This window comes from Elaeis guineensis, chromosome 4, assembly GCF_000442705.2.
Source record: "Elaeis guineensis isolate ETL-2024a chromosome 4, EG11, whole genome shotgun sequence".
Classification (NCBI taxonomy): domain Eukaryota; kingdom Viridiplantae; phylum Streptophyta; class Magnoliopsida; order Arecales; family Arecaceae; genus Elaeis; species Elaeis guineensis.
The window spans coordinates 12,591,006-12,598,934 of NC_025996.2; positions in this window are offsets into that span (position 1 = coordinate 12,591,006).

Consider the following 7,929-nt stretch of genomic DNA (forward strand, 5'->3'; position numbering starts at 1 on the left):
CCTTCAGCACAATCTTATCGCCGCGTAGCACCCTCAGAATTCCTCTACTAGCTACCGTCTTATAGCCTTTCGAATTCAGTCTGCTAAGTGAGATAAGATTCCATCTGAAATTGGGTATGTATCGGACCTCTCCCAATCTCCTCACTACACCATCATGTGACCTCCAGCTGACTGTCCCAATACCTCTGATCGCACAGCTCGATCCATCTGACAGATATACAGTGCCCTCACTGTTCTCCAGGGAGTCAAACTACTCCTCTTTGCAACATACATGATAGGGGCATGTAGAATCTAATATCCACTGCTGGGAAGAAGTAGATACCTTATCAGATATCTCCAAAACATCTCCCTCTGAATCGCTGCCGGCCGTCACTACAGCAGCCACCGTCCGATTTTTGAGTTGAGGGCAATCTCTGGCTAGATGCCTCAACTCCTCACATCGGTAACACCTAGTTTTGCTCAAGTCCCTCCTAGACTTGGACCGCCCTCGTCGCGATCTCCTGTCACCTGTCTACCACCTCCTGCTCCTCCAGAAGCCACCAAAGCTGAGCTATCACCATCTGAGCTTAAAGTTGGATTCTCCCTCCTAAGAACCTTGTTCTGGAGTATCGCCGTAGTGACCTCGTCCATCTTGATGGTGCTCTTCTCCATTAAAAGAGTAGTCATCAAAGACTCATACGAAGGTGGAAGCGACGCTAGCAAAATCAGCACTCTGATCTTCTCCTCAACATTCTCGCCAACGCTGAGAAGGTCGGTGAGGATCTTCTGGAAGTGGCTTAGATGCTCCTGCACGCTCTGTCCCTTAGCCATCCGCAATTGGTAAAACTGCCTCTAGAGGAAAAGAGTGTTGGTGAGAGACTTTGCCATGTACAACTCCTCGAGCTTCGACCACAGCATCGTCAGGGAAGTCTCGCTCAGCACATAGATCACCACCTCAACGCTAGGTACATGCGGATGGTACTCACCGACTGCATCTGTAGCTGTTTTCAATTCCGCACCTCCATAGTGGTCGGCTTCTCATCGCACAAGAGAGTATCGATCCACCTCCGTTAGATGGGCACATTCTTCACCCTTGTCTGCCACAAGGAAAAATTGCTCTTACCATCAAACTTATTGATCTCCATCTTGATTGATCCTGTCTTCTCCATCTTAGTCTTGCTCACCACCGCTACAATCGCATCCTTGTACCATCTTGCTCTGATACCACTTGTTGGGTGGATGTTTGACCAGAACATCATCTCTCAGGACCTTTTCAGTACCACGCGATGCAGCAGGAAGAAAGAAGAAATAAAACAAAAACAATCAAAATACGTGGATCAGCTACAAAAGGGATCACCTCCACGGGGCATGCAAACTTCATTATGAAAAAAAAATTTATAAGAGGAGATCTCACTCTCAACCCTCGTACACCCAATTTTTCTCTTAAAGAAAGTTCTCCCTCATAAAAGCTCTCTCTCTTGGAAGACCCCCTTGAACCCCTGAAATGATCGGCGTCCACTGTCCAGGAGCCTCCTGCTCCTTTTCTTTCAGCAGTGCGATCTTTCTCTCTTCTCTCGGGTTCTGTACGGCTTGTTCACAGCATAAAACCATACCACCGCACTTACTGTTGATGCACAGGCCTTTTAAAGGCCTTAAACACATGTTAGAGAGAGATTAGGAGTCTCAAACAAAACCAAATAACCTCCAGAACCGTCGGATCAAGACTGAAAGCCATCCACGCCATCCGATCGCACTCCGATTCACGGAATAGTGTCATGGATCGTGAAAAATGCATAAGCAGTCCACAGACCCGATCGTGGACCGTCCGGTCCATGATGGATTGGGAAAACCAGACCCAGCAGCACCTAGGCCTGGGCCGCGCCCACGTCGGGCGCCTGGGCTCTGGCTGCACCCCACGGGCCCGTGCGTGGGCTGGGCCGCACGCCCGCCTGGGCCGCGTGCTTGGGCCATGCGCCTGGGCTGTGCGTTGTACCCGCTTGGGCCGCGCTCCGCCGCTTGCGGCCGCACTGCCGTGGCTCCGCCGGCCAGCTGCCGGTCGTCGGCGGTCCTCCGCCACCTCGGATCTCACACAAGTTTCAAAAGTTCGTATCTCCTCTATTTGAGCTCCGTTTGGAGTGATCTTGGTCTCGTTGGACTTCATTTTTTATCACGGACCTCACTGTGGGCTCAATATGGATTGAATCTTGAGATATCAAATCCTAACAGGCTACATATAGGGAAATAAAAAATTTTTGTATACCGCGGGCGGTGTAAAAAATCCGATATGGAGCGTACTGCTTTACGTGATTGGTCCACGTAGCCATCACTTTCCAACACATATTTAATGTCTGCAGTTCAGTTTTTTCGTTTAAAAATTTTAAATGACAAAAATATATCTACTTTTTGAAAAAAATTTGACATCATATAGCATATTATAACTTTCTGCATGCAGGATATCGTAATATAGCTTAGAAACTTATGACATCCTATGGTATATTATGATATCCTGCATTAAATTATAACTTTCTGTATGCAGAATGCCATAATATGATCCAAGATATCATAATATGTCATAATATAGAAGGAGTATTTTTGTCCAATCATTTTTCAACGCGCATTTAATACATGTAATTCCATTTTTTTATTTAAAAATTCTGAATGACGAAAATACTCCTGCTCTTTGAAAAAAATTATGACATCCTGCATTAAAATTCTAATTTTCTGCATGCAGGATGTCATAATATGGATATAAGACGTCATAATTTTTTTAAAGAATAGACATATCTTCGTCATTCAAAATTTTTAAATGAAAAAATAGAACTATGGATATTAAATGTGTTGGGGGATACCCACCGACCGACCGACTAACGGCCCGACCGACTGGCGGCCCGACCGACTAACGGCCCGACCGACTAACGGCCCGACCGACTGGCGGCCCGACCGACTCCGACGGACGACTCCGAATGGCCGACAGACCGACCGATCGTCGGTCGGGGCGACCGACTGACAGATGCCATCATCGGCTAATTATCGGCTTACGACCGACTGAGGATACGTCGGGCGCACCTTTCCCCGACCGACTGAACCCTGAGGTCCGATGGCCGACTCACGGAAGGCTTGCCGACCAACGGAGGGGCCCGACACCACTCAGCTGGCTACCGACTTTGGGTCGGTCGGTTCCTCCAACCGCCGTACAGCCGCCAGACCTTGTCAGCTCTGACACGGACATGCGGCGCGGTTACCTAGGGGCATTGTCCCGCCGAGGGCATTATCAACCCTGGTGATTGGACAGCCACACGGCGACATGACATTTTCACGGCGACCCTGCCAGTCCACAGTGAGTTGATAGTTCCTCACTTGTCCGCGCCATTAATGACGGCGCCATACCGTGCTCCACTATATAAACCGGGGAAGGCAACAGTGCAAGGGATGGATCCGCTCCGTCTCTCCCAAAAACGCAGGCTCGCTCCTCTCTCTCTCTCTCTCTCTCGATAAGAGCTCTCTGTCTACATTTTACTGTTGCCCGATCACCTCTCTGACTTGACCGTCGGAGGGTCCCCGCCGGAGCTGCCTCCGGTCAGTGCGGACTTCATTTTGCAGGTGCACGCTTCCCGGCGATCGAACGACGAGGCGATTGGCCGCAACAGATTGGCGCGCCAGGTAGGGGACAGCATGACAAAGACAAGGGCTCAACGATCGAGAATCACTGGGTCGGCAAGGCGCTCTTCCCACCGGGAAGAGGCCTCCCCGCCCCCACCGGCGGCGGAGCCCAGTTCTCCGCACCCTGCGGTGACCACGGAGGCCCAGATTGTGGCCATCGTGCGACAAATGACCGTACTGACCGACGCAGTCAAAAGCCTCCAGCAGCAACCGGCGGCCCGACCTATGCCTTCCAGGAGCAGCCGCCGACGACCGCGCCGATCTCTGTCGCCTTCATGCGAGCGCCCCCAACAGCGCTCCCACGGAGAAGAGGAGGGACGACCATGGCGCGACGACCGACGGTCCCAGCGGCCCTCTCCTTCCTTGCTGGAACGGGCAAGGAAAGAGAAGCGGCCGCGCACACCGTCGGCCTCACTCTCAGAATCTTCCGGAGACTCCACTCCTGGGGTCTCCCAGCATCGACGAGCGGACGACTACGAGCGACGGTTTGAGGAAATCGACCGCCGACTCGCCCAGTTGCAGATGGACGGCCAGAAGTCTTCGAACGACGTCGACTTCCAGACCGCCCAACCTCTCTCCCGACTGGCCCTCGACGAGCCGATTCCCAGTCAGTTCAAAATGCCGAACGTGGAGCCATACGACGGCTCCACCGACCCAGTCGACCACCTCGAGAGCTATAAAGCTCTCATGACGATCCAAGGGGCAATCGATGCTCTTTTTTGCATCGGCTTCCCCGCCACACTCCGCAAGGCTGCCAGGGCCTGGTACTCCGGTCTTCGATCGGGAAGTATCCATTCCTTCGGGCAGCTCGAGCACTCGTTCGTGGCCCATTTCAGCACCAGCCGAAAGCCGCCGTGAACGTCGGACAGCCTTTTCTCCCTCAAGCAGGGGGAAAACGAGACGCTCCGACACTTCGTGGCGCGATTCAACGCGGCCACGCTCGAGGTCCGGAACCTCAACGAAGACATGGCTGTCTCAGCCATAAAGCGGGGCTTGAGGGCATCCCGATTCACCTATTCTCTGGACAAGACCCTCCCCCGGACTTATGCCGAGCTACTGGAGCGCGCATACAAGTATATGCGCACGGACGAAGGAGCGTCCGACCGATGCTTGGCCGAGCCCAGAGGCCCGAAAGAGAAGCGGAGGAAGGGTCGGGAGCCCGTCGAACCCAGCAGGCCCCCGACCAATAGTCGGATCTCTCCACCCCGACGGATCCAAAAATCACCCCGACAACAGACTCCGAGGCCGGCACGCCCCAGGTACGACTCCTACACTCCTCTCTCCGCTCCCCGTGCGCAGATCCTGATGGAGATCGAGGGGGAGGAATACCTGCGACGGCCTCCGCCTCTGAAGGCAAAAGGCCTCGACCGTCGGAAGCACTGCCGGTTCCACCGAAGCCACGGCCACGACACCGAGCGGTGCATCCAGTTGAAGGATGAGATTGAAGCTCTCATCCGTCAGGGGTACCTCGGCAAATTCCGGAAGGGTCCGCCGACCCAACCAGTTGCCGATCGACGCCCTCAGCCGACTGAAGAGGCGGCGACCAACCAGCCGACGGCCGGAGTCATCAACATGATCTCCAAGCGGCTGGGCTCGAGGACGTCTGCAGGAGGGGAGCCGACGAAAAGGCCACGCCCGGACGACGTAATCACCTTCACGGAGGACGACGTTCGGGGCATCCAAACTCCCCACGACGATGCTGTTGTTGTGTCGGCGACAATAGCGAATTATGATGTAAAACGAATTTTTGTTGATAATGAAAGTTCGACAAATATTTTGTTTTACTCGACCTTCTCCCGAATGCGACTGTCAACTGACCGACTTAAGAGGGTCCCTGTGCCCCTGATCGGCTTTGCCGGAGACGCTGTCACGACAGAGGGAGAAATTACCCTGCCCGTGACGGTCGGCACCGAACCACGGCAAAGCACGGTCTCCCTCACTTTCGCGGTTGTCCGAGTTCCTTCGACCTACAACGCCATACTTGGACGACCCAGATTGAACGCCCTCAAGGCGATCGTCTCGACATACCATCTCCTTGTTCGGTTCCCGACCAAAAACGAAATCGGAGAGATGCGCGGAGATCAACAGCTCGCCCGACGATGCTTCCAAATCTCCGCTCAAAGCGACGAGTCGAGGGGTTCTCTGACGATCGACAAGCTGGACCAGCGGGAGGAGGAAGAACGGGGTTCGCCGGTCGAGCAGCTCGAGGCGATCCCGATAGGAGAAAATCCCGACAGAAAAGTTTGGGTCGGATCTCAATTGCCCGACACCGAACGACGCCGACTGACAGAACTGCTGACGGCCAATGCCGACATATTTGCTTGGTCGGCAGCAGATATGTCGGGCATCCCCCCAGAAACAATAACTCACCGACTCAACATCGACCCGACGATGAAGCCGGTGAGGCAGAAGAAAAGGTCCTTCGCCCCAGAGAGACAGAGGGCCATCGACGAAGAAGTGGACAAGCTACTCGAGGCAGGCTTCATCCGAGAATCCACGTATCCCGATTGGCTCGCCAATGTTGTCATGGTCAAGAAAGCCAACGGGAAGTGGAGGATCTGCATCGACTATACCGACCTCAACAGAGCCTGCCCAAAAGATAGCTTCCCACTTCCGAAGATCGACCAGCTGGTGGATGCGACGTCCAGATTTCGACTGCTCAGCTTCATGGACGCCTTCGCCAGGTACAACCAGATCCGGATGGTGCCTGAAGACGAGGAGCACACCGCGTTCGTGACTCCCAAGGGTCTCTACTGTTATCGGGTGATGCCCTTCGGACTGAAGAACGCCGGCGCCACCTACCAGTAACTCGTCAATAAGGTCTTCAAAGACCAGATCGGGCGCAACATGGAAGTGTACGTGGACGATATGCTGGTGAAAAGCACGCAGATCTCGGACCACTTTCAGGATCTCGAGGAGACCTTTCGCACCCTTCGACGACACCGAATAAAGCTCAACCCGACCAAGTGTGCTTTCGGGATGACCTCAGGGAAGTTCCTCGGATTCCTCATTTCTCAAAGAGGGATCGAGGCCAACCCTGAGAAAATAAAGGCAATCCTCGACATGCGTCATCCGAACACCAAGAAGGAGGTCCAACAGCTGAACGGAAGAATCGTCGCTCTTAGCCGATTCATCTCTCGATCAGCTGAAAGGTGCCTCCCATTCTTCAAGATTCTGCGTCAAGCGAACGGTTTCTCTTGGTCGGATGAGTGCCAGCAGGCCTTCGAAGACCTGAAAAAGTACTTGGCTTCCACGCCGCTGCTCGTAAAGCCGCAGGTCGGGGAAACCCTGTATCTCTACTTGGCCACATCTTCCGAGGTGATCAGTTCGGTGCTCGTTCGGAAAAATGAGTGCCGAACTCATCAGCCCATCTACTACACCAGCAAAGTGCTCCACGACGCCGAAGCCAGATATTCGGAGATGGAAAAGATGATTTTCGCCCTGACCGTCTCCGCGCAACGACTTCGACCATACTTCCAGGCCCATGCCATAGTGGTGCTCTCCAACCAGCCCCTGAGGGCAATTTTGCACCGACCGGACACGTCCGGACAACTGACCAAGTGGGCGATGAAGCTCAGCGAGTTCGACATTCAGTACCGACCGAGGCCTGCCCTGAAGGCTCAGGTCTTGGCCGACTTCATCGCCGAGTGCCCGACAACCGACCATGGGTCAGGAGCTGAAGACCCAGGACGAGGTGCGGTCTCTGAGCCAGACCCGATCTCCACCTGGGTACTCCACATCGACGGAGCCTCGAACGCTCAGGGAAGCGGGGCCGGGCTCCTGCTCACGAATTCGGATGGGGTGGTCACCGAATACGCCCTCTGGTTCGACTTCAAGGCCTCCAACAATCAAGCCGAATACGAGGCACTCCTCGCTGGCTTGAGGATGGCGAAGGAGCTGGGCATCGACAGCCTCCGGGCATTCTCCGACTCTCAGCTGATCGTGGGGCAGGTCAAGGGCGAATTCGAGGTGCGAGATCCGACCATGATCAAGTACCTTCAGAAAGTGAGGGACCTCGTGGCGCGACTCGAGTATTTTGAAGTTTCCCACATCCCTAGGTCAGAGAATGCCCGTGCCGACGCACTCTCCAGATTGGCAACGTCGGCCTACGACTCTTTGGGTCGGACGTTCGTCGAAAACCTCCAGCAGTCGAGCATCGATCGGGTCGAAGAAGTACAGCAGTTAACGTTCGAACCAAGTTGGATGGATCCGATCGTCCGGTACCTGACCGACGGGATCAGTCCCGAAGATCCCGCGGAGGCCAAGCGACTCCGATGGTCGGCCTCGCAA